At 41.8% G+C, this 23,605-nt stretch overlaps 1 protein-coding gene and 1 long non-coding RNA gene across 4 annotated transcripts in view; both read left to right on the top strand.

The window, feature by feature from the left end:
• DAPK1 (death associated protein kinase 1) overlaps positions 1-23,605 on the top strand; it is a 209,378-nt gene that overhangs the window by 32,582 nt on the left and 153,191 nt on the right. The gene's annotated exons all lie outside the window — the stretch shown is intronic.
• LOC135268635 (uncharacterized) lies at positions 1,921-22,847 on the top strand. Its single transcript, XR_010336929.1, has 3 exons — positions 1,921-1,985; positions 8,202-8,252; positions 22,316-22,847. It is a non-coding gene; the product is annotated as an uncharacterized LOC135268635 (long non-coding RNA).

The following is a 23,605-nucleotide window of genomic DNA, read 5'->3' as shown; positions in this document are numbered from 1 at the left end:
CACTGCAACCTCCACCTCCTGGGTTCAAGTGATTCTCCTGCCTTAGCCTCCCGAGTAGCTGGGATTACAGGTGCCCGCCACCACACCCAGCTAATTTTTGTGTTTTTAGTAAAGACGGGGTTTTACCATGTTGACCAGGTTGGTCTCAAACTCCTGACCTCAGGTGATTCACCCGCCTTGGCCTCCCAAAGTGCTGGGATTACACGAAGGAGCCACTGTGCTGGGCTGGTTTTGCCTTTTAAGAGTCATCGTCATTACTAACAAACACATTCCTCCACAGGCCTTAGTGCTGAGTGAGGCCCGATCTCTTCTTTCTGGCCAAATTGGGATTAATGACACCCTCTGATTTACTCATGTTGGCAATCATATTGTGCCATGATTAACCGGTGCCAGACGTCACCAAGGTCCTATGGTTTACTTCAAGTGTCAGCAAACTATAACTCCAAGGCCAAGTCTGGCGCACTATGTGTGTATAGAGCCCCTGTGCTAGTAATTTTTTACATTTTTAAATGATTGGAAAAGGTTTTTAAAAAGAACAGTATTTTGTGCCATGTGAAAATTATATGAGATTCAGATTTTAGTCTTCATAAATAAAGTTTTACTGGAACACACCCTTGCCCATTTGTTTGCTCTCTGGTTGCTTTCACACAGCAATGGCAGAGCTGAGTTATGGTGATGGAGACCATGTGGCCCTCAAACCTGAGAATATTTATCCTCTAATCTTTTGCAGAAAGTTTGCCAACCCCTGGTTTATATCATTAGGGTAATCATGTTGTACACTTATCTTATGATTTTAAATAAAATTCCAAAATCTAAAATGTATTCTTTTCATGTATATTATAATCTAAAAATTCTTATTTTGATAGCATTTTGGTACCCCTATACAAAACCGAAAATGCCAGACAATGAAAGAAATGTGTAAACTGTGGAATATATGGAGCCAGGCGTTCATAATAGAGCCAGCTGATGCTTTGAGAGATGAAAAACCTCATGTCTCCTCTTCTACCCTCTCCCTCTTTTCTTCCAATGTTTTATTATGAAGATTTTTAAATACACAGAGAAGTTGGTAGAACTTCACAGTGAACACCAATTTGCCCTCCACTGAGAGACTGTAATTACTAACATTTTGCCACATTTCCTTTGTCACATATCTAGACAATCATCTGTCCATTTAAACTTCGATGCATTTCAAAATAAGTTGCAGATGTTAGGACATTTCAACTATGGGTTACTTTTATTTCCACTGTTGATTAGGTATAGTCTGAAGGGTGTGGAATATTTTCATTTCCTGAATGGAATAAAAGGTGGGAGTTAAAAGCAGATGGGAACAAGCAGAATGATATAAATGTAATTAAGGCCTGGCTTAAAAAAATATGTGTGCCTGTATATACACACACACATTGTAAATTTTGTGTATACTCACATATAAAATATATATATACACATGCGCATGTGTATATATGTATGCATGTCTATATGTGCAAATAAAAGAATGAAATTGTCCATAAAGTAATGCAGTCTTTGAGAAACTGCTGGGAGAACCACATTTATTTGTCAGTGCGTAGGCACCAAATCAGTATTGCGAAATTAAAGATGCTGAAGTCTTTGACATCTTTAATTTTACAAAACATTTATGTTCTCTCAGAGCACATCCAGAGGCAGGAGAATGAGTGCTCGTGTGTTCACAGACAGCACCAGCCAGGTGGACAGGTCCAAGACCGCAGGTCAAGTCAAGCTGGAAGGCACCTGTGCCTGTGGGGTGCTAGCCACCACTGGGAACAGAGATGAACCGAGAAGCCTGCTGGAGCACCTTTGAAAGGCATAAAGCAAACTGCTACCTGAAGGACCCAGGAGGAACCTTTTGATGGTCAAATAATTCTTTTATGATAGGAACAATTTCTAATTGGTCCACGTGTCCACTCATTTTCTTTTCTTTTCTTTTCTTTTTTTTTTTTTTTGAGATGGAATCTCATTCTGTTGCCCAGGCTGGAATGCAGTCTCATGATCTCAGCTCACTGCAACCTCCGCCTCCTAGGCAAGTGATTCTCCTGCCTCAGCCTCCTGAGTAGCTGGGATTACAGGCACATGCCACCATGCCCAGCTAATTTCTGTATTTTTAGTAGAGATGGGGTTTCGCCATGTTGGCCAGGCTGGTCTCAAACCCCTGACCTTAAGTGATCTTCCCACCTTGGCCTCCCAAAGTGCTAGGATTACAGGTGTGAGCCACCATGCCCAGCTGTGCCCACTCATTTTCTAACAGCAGTTCTCAGGTTCCTGTCCTTAAGGCCCATTTAATTATACATTTACATAATGCTTTGCAATTTTTAAGACACTTTTCTTGGGCTGTGATCCTGTGGGAATTATTATTCCAGTTTCTTAGAAGATTTTTTTTTTAATTTTGCAAGCTGCTATGAATTCTTGGGAAAAAAATGCATGGTAAACATTAGGCATACTTTTCAGTATATGCACAATGTGTGATATGCCACACATATGGCCAAAATGCAGTTGGCTCATTTTGACTTTTTTTTTTTTTAAATGCTGCCATGCTGTTCCAGTTGGGTTGGCTTGGAAATTTTTAAACTGACGATTTCTGCCTCTCCCAATCATTGCTCTGTAGGGCAGGGGTACCACATTGGACATTTCATTGAATGTTCGGAGGCCCTACATACAATGCTGATTCCGAGACAGATACTCCATAGATGTTTACTTTCCATTGAGTTTGAGTTATTAGTAGGATGCCTTAGTTTGGATTCCACTTCCAACTTGAGGATCAGCAAAAACTGCTTTATGCGTCTTCAGTGTTCTCGTTAGGTAAGGACTGTAGGGACAGGCAGAGTGAATGGTTTAAATGCCTTCCGGTTAGGTACCCTTATTTTTAAAGTGTGAGGTGTCCTTTCTTAATTTATTTTCTTTTTGTTTTGAGATGGAGTCTTCTCTCTGTCACCCAGGCTGGAGTGTAGTGGGATGATCTGGGCTCACTGCAATGTCCGCCTCCCAGGTTCAAGAGATTCTCCTGCCTCAGCCTCCTAAGTAGCTGGGATTACAAGCATGCACCATCACGCCTGGCTAATTTTTGTATTTTTAGTAGAGACGGGGTTCGCCATGTTGGCCAGGCTGGTCTCAAACTCCTGACCTCAAGTGATCCACCCGCCTTGGCCTCCCAAAGTGCTGAGATTACAGGCATGAGCCACTGCAACTGGCTCTTGATTTATTTTCTGTAATTGATTTGATGTGTGCAAATGTGTTTATCAGAAGGAAGAACACTTTCCGGAAAAGCATTATTCAGAAGATTAAAGGAAAATCCTCGCCATTAGTTCTTAGTTTCTTGAAACCGTGATGGAAATGGATAAACAGATGACACAGAGTCCATCCGTTTTTCTGTGTTCCGTGTGTTTCTAGCCCCAGGCAAATCCTGCCAAGCTCTGTCTATTGTAATGGTCCCTGTTTCTGGTGTCACCTCTGGCTTGAGAACTGCATTTCCATTAGCCCCCCTTTCCTGTACTTTAAGGAGGAGGGGATTATTGTTCTCCAGGCATCATCAAGCAGAAAATCAGCGCAGAGATGCTTATGAGCATGCTGTATCACACTAGTGTTTTTTAGATTTATTTTAGTGTTTAATTCTAACATACAGGAAACTAATCTTGTTTTTGATATTGAATTGCATAAACATTTTAAGCCCTGCTAAGCTTTGAGGGTGATTAAAAAACAGCTGAACATTTGAAATTTGGTCTATATGGGATCCTAATTTGGTGTTCTCATGTGTGAAGGTCTCCTTTGATATCAAATATATAATGTTCCTTTAATGTAATATTGTCTGTAAATGTGATTTCTTTTTCTCCAAAAAAGGTTATAGTCTCTGCCCTACTTAACCTAAATATATAGCCCATCAATATTTTATTTCTCTTTATCATAGGAACGTAGTTTAAGAAATCTTAGACTATGCCAGTTCATAAACTTTCTAAATAAATTGTTTACAAAATCATTAGCTATATATTATTTTAAATAAAGTAGTCAATGGTATAGTAATATCCTTCGCCCAAGACAAAGAATTAAGGCAACTTAATGTGTTTGTATGTTAAGAGAGGAAAAAAGGTGACACAGATGTAAATCGGAAGACCCATGGTGCTTATCTCTGGGGAGAGGATTACATCTGGGTAATTTTTATTTTCCATTTGCTCATTGGTTTTCTGAAATTTCCACAGCAGACTGTTACCTTGGTAATGAAAACAAAATGATACTTGATTTTTCAAAGAGCGTCATTTATACCTGTTCCCCAGCCTCTTCCCCCTCCCAAGTGAAGCAGGGCTCGCCAGCTGATTCATTTATGTTCTTCCTTGTTTTCTAGGTTAGCATGTTGCTCAAATCAGCCCCTGGTTGCTCTAGGAGCTCAGGAGCAGTTTGGTGTCCTCAAAGCAGCCCCTCCCCTAAAGCTACAGCCTCTGGGTTAAGGACTTGTAGCAGAAGTGCTAGTGTGAAGTGTCTGGGTTTTCTGGTTTGTTCTTGGACCCACAAAGCACAGAGAGCTCCCAAACATGTTCTCAGGATGGGCGAGGGTAGAAGGTGTAAGTCATGGCGCCTACATGCAAGTGAAGACGTTTTTAAGACACCATGTGCGTGAGCACGTGCCCCAGACGTGGTTTATGATGCAGACTTTTTTCTCTGGGGAAAGGCTAAATAATTAAAGCTCTTATCTGTCTGTACTGATTTTTAAAGCCAAGAGCCTAAGATTCTGACAATTGAATTCGTTAAAAAAAAATCTGCAAGTCATGTGGGAATTGTTAAAAATATTTTGGGGAATAGTAATTTTAACTTAACCTATAATAACACAATAAAAATTAAAGCACTTAAAATATTGATTTAAGTGCTTTATTTATTATTGTATTAACAAATCAGGAAGCTGATTTCTCCCACCACCCTATACCCATGTCAGACTTAAATATAACTAGTATTATTTTGTTCCTTTTGCAAATTACTATATTTATAGCTACTTTTCCTATATTTGCCTTTAGGGCAAATTACATTCTCTTTGAGAATATTTTATTCTTATTTAAATTTTTTATTGTCTTGAATAGCCACAGTTATGATAAATTTATTCAAAATTCAATGATAGGGAAGAACTTTAATTAACCTGATTATTTCGTATTTTTCTAGTGGAGTAGTGGTGTTATTCTATCATCTGAGCAATAACAGTTGTTTTAGACTAAGTTTTACCTTGAAAAAGTTGCTATTGGAGACAGGAGGCTTTCATGTGTTTTGGAAGCTCTCCTTAGTGCATCAGTGTCTCCTGTCACGTGGGGCATATGCAGCCAGCTCTGCATGGGTGTATCGGGAGATGTTTCTGGGTATGGTGTGGGGTTTTGTGTGTGTGTCTGTGTGTGTTTGGTGTGTTGTGAATGTGGTGTGTGTATATGTACTCGTGTATTTCATATGTGTAGTTTGTGGATGGCGTGTGCATGTGTGTAGTATGTGATATATATGGTGTGTGTGGATGTGGTGTGCACGTCTGTGGAGGATCTGGTGTGTGTGTAGATGTGTAGCTTGTGTGGCGTACATAGTAAATGTGGATATATGTATGTGGCATATATATATGATCTGTGTGTGTGCGTTAGTGTGTCTACAGGAGCACTGGAGAATGGCATGGAGGATGCATTTCTTATCTTCTGTTCTTAATGGAGAAGGATTTCTGGAAGCAGCAGATGGTGTGAAGTGTGCAGCTGTGAAGTTAGAAGAAAATCTTAGTAAGGACCAGATTGATTCTGAGGCCCAGGAAAGAGTATCCTCATAAAATCAAGCACCTAACGCTATAAACATCAGATAGCAGGGCCCCAGGCAAGCTGGGGGTTGAGAGGAGTCACAATGTGCTCTCATTTACAAAAGTAGTGGCTGCCAGCTTTTTATCTAAAATCCCTTAGGAATTACAGTTGTTTTACTGGCCCAAAATGCTTTGTAACTCAGCAGATGGCTTGAAGACTTCAGTATCTTCCCATTTTTACTTTAAGGTCAAAAGGATTCTAATTAAAGCTAAAGCTACAATTTCAATGTCATTGTTTAAATGAATTCACCAAGACTATAGCTGTGGAATCTTTTCAGAGGAAATTTAAGATGTTAATTTCCCACTGAAGTATAGTCTAATAATTGAGCCAAATAATGGCACTAAAGAATGACGTGGGGGTTTGCCCTCTTGGAGTCCATTTATTCTTAAGGAAAGATTTTTCCTCTTAATTATCAAAGTAATAATGGCTATTGGAGGTGAAGAACTGAAAAGAAAAAAAAAATCACCAATAATCCCATTCCCAAAGAGAATTGTTGTAAATATTCAGTCATTTCCCAAGCATATCTGTAGATGTCTGAGAGTGTGTAGATGTCGGTTTTGGTTTATTTTGCAGATCTGTGCTCATGTTATATACATAAAGCCTATATCCTTCCACTAGCCTTAAGATTCTATTATTTTCTCACTTTGAAAGGCCTTTAACTGAAGTCCACTGAAATATTCAATAACACGGTTCATTTGTCTTTGAGATGGGTTGTTAGAACAAAAATGCTAATGGTTCTTTTAAAATACTGAAATAAGTGAGACCCAGTATTTGTGGGAGTGACTTTCTGCCCAGCTGTTTTCTTGTTGGCTGATTCCACAGGAATTGCCCACATACGAAAAAGAAAACTGTAACAAATTAAAAAACAAAACTTCATCTGCTGGACATTAAATCTTACTTGTAATTTTAAAAATTAAGTTATAAAACCACAATGAATTATTAGAGCTTTACAAACCGTTTATTGACTTTTAAAAACTTTAGTTTTAAAAATTAAGTGTTTTAGTGTCATTGACTGTGATGAATCTTTGTGCTTGTTAGTAAGTTTGTTTGGATGCTAAGAAATGTGCTAAACAGCCCCACTGGATTTTATATATTTAAAATATATATTTCTTAAAACAGATATTTTATTTATATTTAAACACATACTTTAAAATATAAAATTAAATTCTAACTAACTTAAGATTAATTTTATTGCTAACATACAATAAAAGCCTGCATATATAAAAATATAGATACTACATATATATATATAAACATATAGATGCTACATATATCTTATATATGTAGACTTTATGAAGACTCTGTATGTTAGCTTAAATTAAGTCTTCGGAAAGTGATAAGAATTGTATTACATTAAAGCAATTACTGAAGTTTAAGATGTACAAATGTGTAGTTTATGACATGGATTTTATGTGATTGTGAAAGCTAAGTACAGTAGTCTTCTCTCATCCTTGTTGCTTTCTGAGATTAAAGTTACCCATGTTCAATCTCGATATGAAAATGTTAAATCGAAAATTCCAGAAATACACAATTTATAAGTTTTAAATTTCGCACCTTTTTCTTTCTTTCTTTTTTCTTTTTTTGAGACAGAGATCTAGCTTTGTCCCCCTGGCTGGAGTACAGTGGCGCAATCTCGGCTCACTGCAACCTCTGCCTTCCGGGTTCAAACGATTCTCCTGCTTCAGCTTCCCAGGTAGCTGAAATTATAGACGTGCACCACCACACCCGGCTAATTTTTGTATTTTTAGTAGAAATGGGGTTTCACCATGTTGTCCAGGCTGGTCTGGAACTCCTGACAGGTGATTTGCCCACCCCGGCCTCCCAAAGTGCTGGGATTACAGGCGTGAGCCACCGCGCCGGCCAAATTTCACACCTTTCTGAGGAGAGCGATGAAATCTCTCACTGTCCGGTACCATCTGAGATACGCAGTGTCTTTTGTCCAGCTAGTCACGATGTCTGCCTACACTCGCTGACTGTCTATACGCCCTGCCTGTTAGACACTCAGGAGCCCTGTTCGTATCAACGATTGTCGTGGTCTGGCAGTGCTTGTGTTCAAGGCACCCTTATTTTACTTCTTAATGGCCCCAGAGCCCAAGAGTAGTGATGCTGGCAGCTCAGCTGTGCCAAAAAGAAGTCTTCAAGCACTTCTTTTAAGTGAAAAAGTGAAAGTTCTCGACTTAATGAGGAAAGAAAAAAAAATATTCGCTGAGGTTGCTAAGGTATACGGTAGAAGATACTTTGAGAGAGCGAGAGACCACATTCACATGACTTTTATTACAGTATATTGTTATAGTTGTCGTATTTATTACTAGTTATTGTTGTTTTGTTAATCTCTTTTTTTTTTTTTTTTTTTTTTTTTTGGAGACAGAGTCTTGTTCTGTCATCTAGGCTGGAGTGCAGTGGTGTGATCTCGGCGTCACTGCAACCTCCCCCTCCCGGGTTCGAGCAATTCTCCTGCCTCAGCCTTCTGAGTAGCTGGGATTACAGGCATGTGCCACGATGCGCGGCTAATTTTTGTATTTTGAGTAGAGACGAGTTTTGCTGTATTGGCCAGGCTAGTCTCCAACTCCCAACCTCAGGCGATCTGCCTTCCTCAGCCTACCAGAGTGCTGGGATTATTGACGTGAGCTGCCGCACCCGGCCTGTTGTTAATCTCTTACCGTGTCTAATTTATAAATTAAACTTCATCCCATGTATGTTATGTAGGAAGAAACATAGTAGATACAGCGTGCTGTACTTTCCATGGTTTGACGCATCCACTGGGGGTTTTGGAATGGATCCCCCGTGAATAAAGGGGAACTACGATGTAACCTTTTCCCGAAAGCTATTAAATCAGTCTGCTAAGATAAATAATTATAACTGATAATAGGCTTGTCAGTGAGACCATAGTAAATAATTCCATTATTATGTATATCATACCATAACGTAGTTGCTCACTTACCTGTCTGTTAGGGGAACCTGCATCTCAAATTATCTTTTAATTTTTAGGGCTGGCATATAGTTGACCCATAATTGTTGAATTAGTAAATTCACACCAAACTGTTTTCTCTTTCCCCGAGTTTATCTGAACTGTGACATACATACCACAGAAGTATGTTCTGAGTTTTTCTTAGCCCAAGCCTCACACAGAAATGAAAGTAATCTGAAATAATTATCAGGAACATTCTTGTACTTTATCACATTTTAATGAAAACCCTTCAAATTCCTCAAACAGTAATATTATTGGTTGTGTACACATTATCAAAACCATTCTTAGAAAATACAAAATCACAACATTCAATAGAACATCTTTTTAATAAACATTGAATATTGGTTCCTACTTTTATTCCACTTGTGGGAAATGCTTGTGTGTTCCTATGTAGTTTATGTCCATACAGAGTGTAAGTGGTTTCTTCTGTAAACACTTAATGATGGAGGGCCAGGCATGGTGACTCACACCTGTAATACCAGCACTTTGGGAGGCCAAGGCAGGCAGATCACTTGAGACCAGGAGTTTGAGACCAGCCTGGCCAACATGGCGAAACCCTGTCTCTACTGAAAATGCAAAAAATTAACTGGGTGTGGTGGTGTGTGCCTGCAATCCCAGTTGTTCAGGAGGCTGAGGCATGAGAATTGCTTGAACCAGGGAGGCAAAGTTATAGTGAGCGGAGATGGTGCCATTCCACTCCTACTTAAGCAGCAGAGCAAGACTGTGTCTCAAAAAAAAAAAAAAGAATGATGGAGAAAGACTTTGTAGGCTGTTGTAGTTTAGACTCTGTCCAACTAGAAGCGACATGTGGCTTTCCGAAAAAAAACACTCTAGACACTCTAGTTAACCAATCAAGAAATAAAGAGGAAATGTGATTAAGAAGAGGTAGAACTTCTCAAAGATACGTTTTCATGAACTACTATTTATGTATTATATCTCAACACATATTATGGTGACTTGTACAGCTATTACCATTACCCAGTGTGATACATGTTTTCCTGTTCTATATTTACCGCATGTCTATATAGGCCATGTATATTTATGCTTTTTCTGGTTTATTACGATTAGATTTTGTGTTCTGCTGCTGCTTGGGTCTCAGATCAGAGTGCCGTTGTTCATCTTGAAAATGGTATTGATTGTCACACAGAATCAAAATACATTTTTCAAGAAATAGAAATCAGTAGATTATTTTAGACCCTGAATTTAATGACAGCAGCGGGAATTATAAGCCCTCGGTTCTGATGAGAAAGAGTCAGGGACTTATTTAGATAAAAATAGCTTACAAGGTTTTTCTAGGAGTCAGCAAAGTTTCATACTAATCTGTACCTTTAGGACTTCATAATGATTTAGTTCAATTTAATCCCAGATTAGCAGTGAAAGATTAATACTGAGTTTTTTAAGGTGGGAAATTCCATATGAACAATAATAGATAACATTTCCTGAGTACTGAAGGCAGGTCAGACTGTGTCAGAGTTTAGCATTGCTTCTTATGGATCATCTCATGAGTCATCACAACAGCCCTAAGAGGCCAATGCCATCATGCCTATTTTACAGATGAGGAAATTGAGGGATTTACCGACAGTGACACAGAGAGAGAGTAAGGGATCAAGTCATGCTGTGAGCCAGGCATCCCTGAGCCTGTGGTCAGCATTTCAGTGTGACACTATAAGCAGCATGCACATCATTCCTTACTTCACCAGAGCTGCCCTGTGCCATAGGGATTTTGGCTGGCTTTTCCTATATACGGTCTCTGCTTCATAAGAGAAGTCAGTATTTACCAAGTACCTATGCTACTGGCTGGCTTACACTCAGTGACTTACAAGAGGAAGGCTCACGAAACCCTCTGAGGTAGGAAAGATCATTCCCATTTTAAGGATGAAGAAACTGTGGCTGAGTGGCTCATTTGCCTAAAGACAGATGACCAGTGAGAAGGGAAACCCAAGTCTATCTGAGTCCAAGATTAATGCCCTTGCCGTTGCCTAGATCTGTCTGGCTTTGGAGTCAATGTGGAACCCCTCACTGGGCCTTCAGCGATGGGATGCCTGCATGCATGCCTCACCCTCCCCAGGACAGAGTTCATGGAAATACATGAAATGGCATCACAATCAGAAATAGGTATTCTATTAACTTGGCTCATTGTTAGCATGTCTTTTTACTATGAATTAGCGTAATATAGACTGCATAGGTGACATTAGAAAAATTTTTATTGCTTTTTCAATGATGTTTGTAGACATTTTATAAGAATTATTTTAATAAGTAGGGATTTAAAATACGGCATATGTTGTGTAGAGCAAGTTAGAGAACGTTAAAATAAAAGAATATGTAAAAGTGCTCCTTAAGGTTTCACGTTTATGTGCAAAACAATGTGTAATTCTTGATCGGGGCCGTGATAGTTTTGCTAAGAATGTCTACAACAAATGATCTGATAAAGAAGTTGCTTTTACCATAGCAGAGGGAGAAAAGGGAAGAAGGAGACCTTCACACAAAAATAAAATTATAATGGCCCTCTTAATGGGCATAAGTCTGAGTCTCTCTCAGTGCTTGTAACTAGCAAATGAACACTTTTCATACACACAATTTCCATTGCCTACTAGTTGAATATGACTATGAATCATTTTGAATGCAATTTCTTTAAAATACATCGTTAATAATGTTCTCTGGAGAGGTAGAAAGGTGGATTCTTATGTAGTTGATAAAAACAACACCATCAGCCAAAATGACTCAGGATTATTTTTTCATTTCATGGAACTTTCTGCAAATTAATCATTTGTCCTTATCTGAGTTTTTCTAAATAGTTGCTTTATTAACATTGCAATGTTTGGCAGTACAGTTTGTGAGCTGGATAAAGTGATAAAACCTTGGGAAAAATGTAAAAGACTCACTTTTTAACTATCTAGATTAAATGCATCATCTACGCTGTCTTTGAGTGGTCTCTCGTGGTTCTGTAAGATTGACCATTTTGTTGCATCCTCAAAAAGTATAAAAGCAGAAGGTTTTGTTTTTTTCTTTTTTGTTTTTGCAGTCTTATGTGTTTGAATTTTGTTTATTATAGTGTTATGCTATAGTTTTAAGGATGAGGATTCAGAAGTTTTCATGTGGGCTTAATTAGCAGTCTGTCATATTTAAAAACAAACTCATGTTGAAATAATAAAGGTAGAAGTTATAAATATATAATCTCCTGGAAGGCAGGGAATCTGTCTATGAAATTATTTCAGTTAAAGTTTCAGAAGAGGAACACACATGAATAAGTATATAAATACGTTAGCTTAACTTTAACAAATTATACTAAAAGCATAATTCATTATCTAAATTGTAGAAAAATGAGAAAAATCACCCATAACACCACTAACTCAAATCTGTCATGAGTTTTAGTTAATAAATGCTTTTTGACAATGATAGATTTTCATAAATGAATAAGTATATAAATATGTTAGCTTAACTTTAACAAATTATACTAGCAACATAATTCATTTTCTAAATTTTAGAAAAATGAGAAAAGTCACCCATAACTCCACTAACTCAAATCTGTCATGGGTTTTAGTTAATAAATGCTTTTTGACAATGACAAATTTTCAATTTTAGATATTGCATGTATGAACAGGGAAAATTTCATTGTGATATTATGCTGAAGAATATATAGTACTTGAGAATATGTACGTATGTATGTGTGTATGCATGCATAGATACACACTTGTGAACATTAATGTATGTACATGTAAATATGCATGTAACTATATACACAAATCAGAAAATTTCCCTAATGCTCCTTCCAAACACAATCTTCAACTTTCTGAAAATCATTACTTTTGCGAGGTTTTTAGTGATTGTAACATTTATTTTTATTTTATTTTATTCTATTCTATTTTACTTTTTTGAGACGAAGTCTCACTCTGTTGTCCAAGCTGGAGTGCAGTGGTGCAATCTTGACTCACTGCAACCTCCACCTCCTGGGTTCAAGCGATTCTCCTGCCTCAGCCTCCTGAGTAGCTGGAATTATAGGCATGCACCACCACACCCAGCTAATTTTTGTATTTTTAGTAGGACAGGGTTTCACCATGTTGGTCAGGCTGGTCTCGAACTCCTGACCTCATGACCTGCCTACCTCAGCTTCCGAAAGTGCTGGGATTACCGGCGTGAGCCACCACCCCCAGCCAAAATTTATTTTTAATAGCTGGCTTTGGGTAGTCCCTGCACACAGTCCCTCACACACTGGTAAGATGGATTATGCATGTAAGACTTCAAACATGCATAATCCATGGGAACAAGGGAGAGCTGGAAAACGATCATTTTAAAAGGCGTGTTTAAGATGGACATAAAGCTGATTTTCCCACCAGTACTCAAAATGCAGGAAGAAAGACATTTTGCTAGAGCATGAAATTGAGCAATGAAGATTTTAATTTGGTCCCGTTCCCTATCCCTGCTAGGTAAGGTAGTGACACAGCTCTGCTTCCATGCACATTTGCAGCCCGGTCCCCAGCCTCTCACAGACAAGGCCACTCTGGACCTGAGGACAAGCCCGTCTTCAGTACTGTCGGTGGTTGTCCCCACACACTCTAGGTTACTTTTGGGATTTGATGGATGGCTTTTCAAATTTGCCTTCCTATCTGGAAGATTATCATCAGCTATCCCTGTATTTTGCAGAAAGTGCAATACTCCTGAAGAGCAGAAGCTGTCAGACCAGCTGCCAAAATGCTTCACACCTTTTATTCAGAAAATCTAAGGCCTCCATTTGACTGGTCTCCCTAATTCTCCTTGCAGACTGGGCTCCCGGGCACAGTGTTAGGAAGTGCTTAATGAGCTTTAGAAAGGGTTCCTGAACCAACAGCTAAACTGTTGTTAATAATCTCAGCTCCAGCAGTTACTTGGGATGAAGAGATCTTAATGGCTGCTTTAATTAAAATATACACAATACTAGAGGATTAGTAGACCATGAGCAAGAACTCTAAGCAATTCATTAGTTTTTCTCAATTTTAGGCGAATGTGGAAGGTACTAGAAGAAAATATGCAAACTAGACAGGCATCAGTCAGAATGTTTAGCCTTGCCTCTGCTGGTGAGCCTAGGTGAGGCATTTCAGCTTTTTTTTTTTTTTGAGATGAAGTTTTGCTCTTGTTGCCCAGGCTGGAGTGCAATGGCGGGTTCAAGCAATTCTTCTGTCTCAGTCTCCCAAATAACTGGGAATACAGGCATGCACCACCACACCTGGCTAATTTTTGTATTTTTAGTAGAGACAGGGTTTCACCATGTTGGCCAGGCTGGTCTCAAACTCCTTACCTCAGGTGATCCACCCACCTTGACCTCCCAAAGTACTGGGATTACAGGTGTGAGCCACCATGCCTGGCCGCATTTCAGCTTTAAAATAAAGGGGTTCATCTGATTGTCTCATCAGTTCCATAAGATGCTATGTTTCAGTGATTGCTCATGATTCTGTAAGATGGACATTGTGTTGCATTCTCAGAAGGTATAACAGAAGAGGGTTTGGTTTTTGTTTTTGCAGTACACATTCTCAATACTTCCCATAGCATAGAGGGTTGAGTCATAGAGTCCAGCCAGCTCTTTGGCTGGTAAGTTGATTTTCTGTTAAATAAACTTGAGCTTTCCTGTGGTGAGACTGGGTGTGGTGGAGCAAAGCCATTTTAAAATGTAGGTTTCATTCAGATATGGTGAAACTGACAGACCTGGGAGATGGCCGCCAGTGAAAAGATCTCACAGTTCCCAAGAGGAAGAGCATCCCATGTGATGCAAGGCTGCACTGAGAAGCAGCAGGGTCTGTCAGGAGGCAGAGGGAGTGAGGGGAAAACGAGGGCAAGAGCCTTTACTGCATTTCTGCAGAAAGGAATGGGCAGGATTGAGGGCTGGCTAGTTTGGGGAATTTCTGCAAGCTCTGGGAGGTAGATACTGTCCCTGTTTGCCTGGCACCTGGCCCTTGGTTGGTTAAGGCAGCATTGTGGCCCAGAGGAGGTAGGTGTGGGTGGTCTGGGCTCTGAATTGGTTGGCTTGCATAGGAAAGATGTGCTGACCCGTGAGTTTACAGTCTCTAGGAATCCTCTCTAGGAGTCCGCTAGTTCTGGGAGGGGTGGTGCCTCCAGGGTCAGCAAGGCCTCAATGCTAAAGTATCAGGCATTCAGAAAACAGAAATGTAGGATCGATCCAGAGACAGACAGCGTGTTGCCTTTGGGTGACAAGCTGTATGAGCCTTTCTCTGTCTTTCCCCATCCTCTTTCCACCCAGCTCCCTTTTCTCTCTTGTATTCCATTCTCCCACCTTTCCATCTCATCTCTTTGTTTTCCTAACCCGTTCTTTCAACAGAGGACTCAGATGAGGTTAGAAGAGGCTACACTGCCTAGAGCAATCTGCATTCCATTTTACCTTTGTAAAGAAAAAAATCAACCCAGTGCAGGGACTCATGTCTACAGTCCCAGCACTTTGGGAGGCTGAGGTGGGTGGATCTCGAGTTCAGGAGTTCAAAACCAGCCTGGGCAACATGGTGAAACCCCATCTCTACAAAATATATGAAAATTAGCGGGGTGTAGTGGCATGTGTCTGTAGTCCCAGCTGCTCGTGGGCTGAGGTGAGAGGATGCTTTAAGCCCAGGAGGTGGAAATTCAGTGAGCCCAGACCATACCACCGTCACACCACCCTAGCGTGTCTCAAAAAACAAAAAAAGCAAAAAATTATAGGAGGCTTTGAAAAGCTGATATAATAGTAACAATAATAATTTGATATAATAATAATTATAAAAACTTGATGTTGTAATAATGACGGTGATGACGATAATGCCAAGAACTCCACTGTTGTCTTGGCAAACCTGTTACTGACTTCCAGAGAAAAGATTCATTTCCTTCTCTAGATCAGCACTGTCCAAAAGACCTTTGCACAGCGGTGGAAATGTTCTATGCTGAACATACAGTATCCCCTACCCGTGTGTAGCTACTGAGCACTCAGTAAGACTGAGGAACTGAATTTTTAATTTTTGTGGACTTTAGTTAAGATCAATTTAAATAGCTACATGTATTAGGGTTTTTCAGAGAAACAGAACCAAAAGTGTGTATGAAGAGAGTGTGTGTGTGTGTGTGTGTGTGTGTGTGTGTGTGTGTGTGTGTAGGCGGGGATTGATTTTAAGGAATTGGCTCCTGTGATTGTGGATGGAGGCTGGCAAGTCCAGAATTTGCTGGGGGTAGTCGGGGCAGGGCTAGGGTACAGGGTGGAGACCGGGGAACGTCTGATGCTGCATCTGGACTCTGAAGGCCCAGAATCCCCCTTTCCTGGAAAAGGTTGGTCTCTTTCTATTCAAGGCCTTCTGCAGATTAGATGATCCCATCCAACCCACATCAGGGAGAGTGGTTGGCTTTACTCAGAGTCTGGTGATTTAGATGTTAATCTCATGTAAAATGCACCTTCACAGAAACATCCAGAATAATGTTTGGCCACATATCTGGGTCCAGAGCCCAGCCAGGTTGGCACATAAAATGAGTCACCCCCCTCGCCTGGCTGGTAGCTGCGGCGCTGACCAGCACAAGTCTGGAATCAGTCTGCATGTACAGGGCCAGGCATTATTCTAAGCAGTTCAGTGGGGCTTCTGACAGATGAACACTGTTATGTTAACCTTCTCTAGGCAGTGACAGTAACACACCACAAAGAGTAAGGCTTGCCTGAGGTCACACAGCCAGCAAATCAGGATTCACTCTCCAGCTTGGCGGCAGAGGCTGAGTGCTTCACTGTCACCTTCCACAAGGCCCCCTTGGTGAGGAGGGGCAAAGCTGTTTCCTAAACATCAATTTTTTTTCTCACCAGGGCCAAAGTCCAAAGTCCTGGGTTAAAACCCTGGTTTTCCCCCTAAAAAGCTATGTGACATACAACATTGAACCTCAGTATCATCATCTATAAAATGGGAATAATGATTCTCTCCTATATTTTATCTCTCTCTCTCTCTCTTTCACCGTTTTGTGGACTACATTTCTCCTGTTCCCGTGTCTGTTCTGTTGCAAAATATAAGCTTGATAATGTAATCAGTAAAAAACATTTGGTGATTGAAAAGCTGAACTGATTGACACTTTTTTCTTTAAGCAAATGCCAAAACGCTGGATTTCCCAACAACAACTAAATTTTTGTATTCAGAGTTTCTTCCCTCATGCAAAGAGGAAAGCATGGCAGTGTTATCATTTTGCAAATCTTTTCTTTGGGATAGCCGTTTCTGAGCCAGCGTTCCATGGATTTGGCTGCCGCCTCGGGAGCATAGTACTGTCATTGCTCCTGGTGAGCATGCACTAAAGGTTTGCCCTGCACTGTACCTGAGGTTCTCAGCCGAGTTTCCTGTGTATGTTTCAGGATCTGGCTGTGTTTTGTGGGGCTATGGACAAAGTCCACCCTCCACAGCAGGTTGTAAAGAATGCATCCTTTGATAATTCACCGCCCACTGAGTGGATTTCTTTTTGGTCTTTAAGTTCAGGGGCACATGTGCAGGATGGATGTGTAGGTTTGTCACACAGGTAAATGTGTACCATGGTGTTTTACTGCACATATCATCCCATCACCTAGGTATTAAGCCAGTATCCATTACCTATTCTTCCTGATGCGCTCCCTCCCCCATCCCCCTGACAGGACCCAGTGTGTGTTGTCTCCATCCTTGTGTCCATGTGCTCTCATTGCTCAGCTCCCACTTATAAGTGAGAATATGCAGTGTTTAGTTTTCTGTTCCTGCATTAGTTTGCTGAGGATAACGGCTTCCAGCTCCATCCATGTCCCTGCAGAGGACATGATCTCATTCCTTTTTGTGGCTGCATAGTATTCCATGATGTTTATGTACCACATTTTCTTTATCCAGTCTACATTGATGGGCATTTGGGTTCATTCCATGTCTTTACTATTGTGAATAGTGCTGCAATAAACATACGCATGCATGTATCTTTATAATAGAATGGTTGCTATTTGGAGGGAGGGGTTTATACCCAGTAACGGGATTGCTGGGGATTTCATTCTAATGTAGTTTGTTGATTTGAGTTATCCTCACTATCTCTGAAATGAATAAAAAATTCTTAGTACCACCCAAACCCTATTCTGTTTTAATTAAGCATTTCACACAATTTAAATTAGTTTTACAAAGAATGTAGAGTGAAGAAACAGTGCACGTTTCAGCACAAAATAATGTCCCCTTTCCCCTCCTTTTAGATTGCTTTCATGACCTGCCTTCTAGAGCCCCAGTAATGCATTTGTACGGCTGGTAGCAGAGCACCGAAAGAAACCATGATCAGTGTGGTAATGTTTTTTCACATTTTGTTTTGAAAAATTTCAAATGTATGGAAAACTGGGGAAAAAAAGTATACCCATGCGTCTATTACCCAGATCCAATTAACATTTAACAATTAACATTTTACATCTTTCCCTCTATCACACCATCTTCATTATTTTATGCATTTCAAAGTAAATTGCAGGCATCTGTCTCCCTCACCCTTTTAATGTTTTATCAGGCCTGTCGCTTCCTAGAGCTCAGTACTTGTTGCTGTTTTTTTCTGTGTTGGGTAAAGTTTACATGTAGTGAAATGCGGAAGTCCTCAGCACATCTTTTGATGAGGTTTGACAGATGCTTTCCTTGGGTAACCTGAACCCCTGTTGGGATGATCACAAATCATTAGCCCTCACCCTAGAGAGTTCTCTCTTGCCCCTTCTCAATCATTCCCAGCCCCATCCCTCCAAAGGAAACCGGTGTTCTGATTTTTTCAGCATAGCTTCCTTTAACATGTTTGAGAACTTCATGCATATGAGATCCTAGAGTGTGTTTACTATGTTGTGTAAGACTTCTGTGGTCAGCCGCATTAGTGTGCTAGGGCTGTTGTAACAAAATACCCCAGACTGCATGGTTCAAACAAGAGAAATGTGTTGCCTCACAGTTTGGGAAGCTGGAAGTCCAAGATCAAGGTGTCATTTAGAATCTGTTCCAGGCTTCTCTGCTAGCTCCTGGAAGTTCTTTGCCTTGTGGTCTGCACATGGCATTCTGCCTCTCTATGTCCAGATTTCCCCCTAAGAACCTGGACCTATGGTCCTCCTAAGGACACCTGTTATATTGAATTGGGAGCGTACCCTGCTGCAGGATGACCTCATCTTAATTAATTACATCTACAGTGACCAAATTTCCAAATAAGGCTACCTTACGAATAAGGTACTAGGGATTAGGACGTCAGTATACAAATTTGAGGGGGTCATAATTCAACCTATGACACCAGCACCTGCGTTGTTTTATGTACCAGTGGTTTGCTGTTAGTGCCGAGTAGTGCCCCATTGTAGAAATGGACTGTAGCTACAAGCCGTAGCAAGCCATGCTGGTTGATGGGCACTGGTTTTGGCTGCTGTGAATAAAGCTGCTAGGAACATTTTTGCACAAGTGTTTCTGTGGTCATATGCTTTTATTTCTCTTGGATATATACCCTGACCCGGGGGAGGGGGCCAGCCTGGGGACAGATGTGGAAGGATGGTCCTCTGAAGGCAGAAGGCCCAGCTGGTGGATCTCCCCACCTTGTACAGCAGCCGGGACAGCTCTTCCACAGTGCCGCTCCAGTCCACTGGAGACAGCAGCTGCAAACTGCAGAACCCTGCTTCTTGAATGGGCAACATCGTCATGCCTGTTAATTTAGATTTTAAACCAATCTGTTGGTTTCCCTTTGAGGTTGGTGATGAAGTCCTTAAAGACCTAAAGGCTGAGGTCCAGTCACCTGGACCAGCAAGGAAGTGGGGAGCCGGGGAGATTGTCCTGTTCCCAGGACAGTAGTGACAGTGGATGAAGGACAGGGCAGCAGCTTTTGAGGATAAGGAAGAGAGAGGGGACTCAGGGACTCATCATTGGCCCATGACGGGAGAGGGGGGCTGGCCCAGGGCCACATCCTCCTGCATCCTTAAGGGAAGGTGAGGGGCCTATGAACTCTCTTGGGGCAGTGCAGGGCCTGATACAGTGACATGGAGAAGCTGTAACTAAGCTGGAGAGAGTCACTGCAGAGCCCAGGAGGAGAGACCCGAAGATAAGCATCACCCTGTGCTGTCATCTCTAAGAAGCAGGCGGTGCTGATAGACATGCGAAAGTCTAGCCTGCAGCAGATGCGAGTCTCAGATGCCCCTGTGGGCAGTCGGAATCTAGATGAACAACTACACTCTGGAATAATCTCAGCTGCCAGTAAGCCGGAGGGGCTTCGAGGGCGAGGAGTCCCTGTGATAACCAAGATCAAGTTCTAAGCCAGCCAGCAGGAATTGCCAGGCCAGCTCACCTTTCAGGCTGCTGGTGTTGGAAACATGAGACTGTGCCTCCCGGCTCAGGCAGGGCCCTGCCGGGGGTCCCACAGCTTCCAGGAGCTAGTAGAGAGCCCAGAGTCTGGCAAGGCCAGCAAGTGGGGAGGGGATACTGCTTGGTAGGAGGTTCTCAGTAGGGAGCGTGAGGCTTGGTCTGCCCATAACACCACAGCCCAGGGCTTTCCGTACCTAGAACTTCAGTCCCAATCCCACTGATCCCGTCCCAATCCCACTGAGACCATCCCAAAGAGGCCAAGGGAGGGACGTCTGCAGCTGGAAGGAGTGTGCCAGCTTGACCAGTAACAGGGGCACCGCTTTCTGGAAAATATGGAAGAACCTAATGTACATTAGGGCTGTGAAACTTGTGGCCCACACACTAATTTTCTCTAGCACCCTGGCAGACATACGCACTGGTGGCATCTCTTTTTATCAAGTACTGACAGAAAAAAAAGCAACTAAAATAGTTTTATTTATTGTTATATAATGTACACGCTGTAAAATGTACTTTTTTTTTTGAGACAGGGTCTTGCTCTGTCGCCAAGGCTAGTGTACAGTAGTGCGATCATAGCTCACTGCAACCTCCAGCTTCTGGGCTTAGGTGATCCTCCTGCCTCAGCCTTCCAAGTACCTAGGACTACAGGCATGCCCCACTGCACCCAGTTAATTTTTTTTTTTTTTTTAGATTTCTAGTAGAGATGGGGTCTCTTGTATTCCTCAGATTGGTCTCAAACTCCTGGCCTCAGGCGATCCTCCCACACAGCTTCCTGCGGTGTAGGGATTACAGGTGTGAGCCATTAAGCCTGGCCATATTTACCCTTTTAACCATTTTTAAGTGCACAGTTCAGTGGCACTAAGAACATTCATGCTGTGTTGCAGCCATCACTACCATTCATCTCCAGAACTTTCTCCATCTTCCCAAGCCGAAACTATGTATCCATTAAATACTAACTCTCCATTTCCGTCTTCTCCTAGCCCCTAGCAGTGACCATTCTACTTTCTGTCTCTGAATTTAAATTTGCTTTTGAGAAGACACATTGGGCCGGGCACTGTGGCTCACACCAGTAATCCTAGCACTTTGGGAGGCCGAGGCGGGTAGATCACCTGAGGTCAGGAGTTCAAGATCAGCCTGGCCATAATGGTGAAACCCCATCTTATTTAAAAAAAAAAAAAAAAAAAAAAAATCAGAAGACACATTGTTCTGGTCCTGACGTTGTTGATTTTTCTTTTTCTTTTTTTGAGGCAGAGTCTCTCCGTCGCCCAGGCTGGAGTGCAGTGTCAGGACCTTGGCTCACTGCAACCTCCACCTCCTGGGTTCAAGCGATTCTCTTCCCTCAGCCTCCTGAGTGGCTGGGATTACAGGTGTGCGCCACTACACCTAGCTGATTTTTGTATTTTCAGTAGAAACAGGGTTTCACCATGTTGGTCAGGCCAATCTCGAACTCCTGACCTTGTGATCCGCCTGCCATGGCTTCCCAAAGTGCTGGGATTAGAGGTGTGAGCCACTATGCCCAGCCCTGACGTTGTTGATATTTAAGGTCCAGCTGGCCAACTAGGCAGAAAACCAAGCAAAATCTCTCTCATCAGACCTGAGTATTTTTTTCCTTGTCTTGTGTCTGTCACATGGGTGGGGTTGAGTGATTGGAAATATTTGATATCTACACAGCAATCTTTCTGCCTTTGCCATCATCCTGTGCATATGCTTCTTGATAATTAATGTGTGCATTCAGTTAACCATTCATGCGATCTTTTCTTTCATTTGACTCTCCGCCCCTTAAGGATATGGGCCCTGTCTTGTTTGTCCCTGTATCCCCAGCCCTAAGCACTATGTCTGGCACTTAGGGTGCTCAATTTATTTTCTTTTTCTTTTTCTTTTTCTTTTTTTTGATATGGAGCTTCAATCTGCTGCCCAGGCTGGTGTGCAGTGGCATGATCTTGGCTCACTGCAACTTCTGCCTCCTGAGTTCAAGTGATTCTTGATCAGCCTCCTGAGTAGATGGGATCACAGGCACGTGCCACCACGCCTGGCTAATTTTTGTATTTTTAATAGAGACAGGGTTTCACCCTGTTAGCCAGGCTGGTCTCAAACTCCTGACCTTAAGTGATGTGTCCGTCTGGGCCTCCCAAAGTGCTGGGATTACAGGCGTGAGCCACTGTGCCTGGCCTCAATATTTGTTTTCATTATTCCACAGATGAGGGCAATAGGGAGAGAAAGTGGAAGAAAAATGATGAGCCAGGCGGCTTGTGGGCAGAAAGGGGAGGCAGGAGAGCATTCCCAGTCTGCCTCTCACTGAGTTTTTACCTGTTCACTAGAACAATCGGCAAACTCTGCTGTCAACTAAGCAAACTCTAAATTTAACATTTGGGGACCCCCTTGGAGAGTAGTTGAGAGCTATGTGCTCCCCTCTTCAGAAAAATCCTCTCAAATATTCAATGCGTAAGCCCAGAGTCTCAGCAAATTCCCAGGCCCTAGGTCAGCAATCCTGTTCTAAGACATAAATCACGGGCAGTAATTTGATTTTCATCTAAGGAACTTAGTTCATAAAGACCTACTGATCCATTAAAATTTCCACTTGATATTGCCATTAGTAATCTCTTAAACAAGTCCAAGGAAACCAGAGGAAGTTATTTCTTGAATGCTTTTATATCATGCTTTCAAGAGTTCGTGCTGCTGACTCCAGTTTTTAAAATTATTATTCTCATCTTCTGCAATGCCTTGAGGCATGTTTTTAGCTGAATAGCAATCATTATGGGATTGTGCAATACTGGAAGAAGCAGTAAAAATAAAATGTAATACCAAAAAAAAAAGCCTTCTTTTCTTCATCTAGGAAATTCAGTTTAAAGAATTTTTACCTCCGGACATAATGGTGACTATGCTGGAATGCTGTCTCTGAGTCAAGCTGGAAGATGGACTGGACCACCGTTGGCCTTCCACACGAAGCCCCCGCCACAGTAGAACTTAGGGCGCTCATGTAGATCCCCCGGCAGTAATGTGCTAGTTGCTCCTATAGTCAGGAGGCATCTAGGGAGACCGCTGATCTCCATGGCAACCTGGACCCAAATGAGCAAAGCGCCATCAGCTGGCCTCAGCCTGATTGCTCTGGAGGAAGGGAGAAAGCTGATGTCTCCTGCCGAGGCCATGCAGCCATTTTCCCTACCCGCACGGAGGTCTGAGAGTAAGAAGGCAGAAGGCCCTTGGCTTCAGCCAGTCACTAAAGGGAAGCCCTGCTGGTGGCAAGATCTCTGCCACAATCTGCAGTGAGAATTTAATGACGGCTTCTGTTGTAGAGGCCCCTTGATCTCTGGAGAGGGTTCTGGGTGCCAAGGGACTTTCTAGAACTGTGGAGGAACCCTGCATAAGCCTCTCAGAGCCCTGAGCAAAGAGGTGGGGAAAGCCATCTGAGTGTGCACCAGGGTCTCATCACCCTGCAGTTCTCAAGGAAAGCCTCAGTGTCATGACTTAGGGACTCGGGGGATTACATCCCTTTTTCTCAGCAAAGTAAGTTCCTTATTTCTAAACCTCATGGACCCAGAAAACCCAGTTCCTGATCTAGC

The sequence above is a fragment of the Aotus nancymaae genome, unplaced genomic scaffold (genome assembly GCF_030222135.1).
Source record: "Aotus nancymaae isolate 86718 unplaced genomic scaffold, 86718_ANA_hifiasm-v0.15.2.pri h1tg000041l, whole genome shotgun sequence".
NCBI classification, from domain to species: domain Eukaryota; kingdom Metazoa; phylum Chordata; class Mammalia; order Primates; family Aotidae; genus Aotus; species Aotus nancymaae.
Note: the sequence above shows the minus strand (reverse complement) of the source record. Positions and strands in the feature narration are given on the sequence as shown.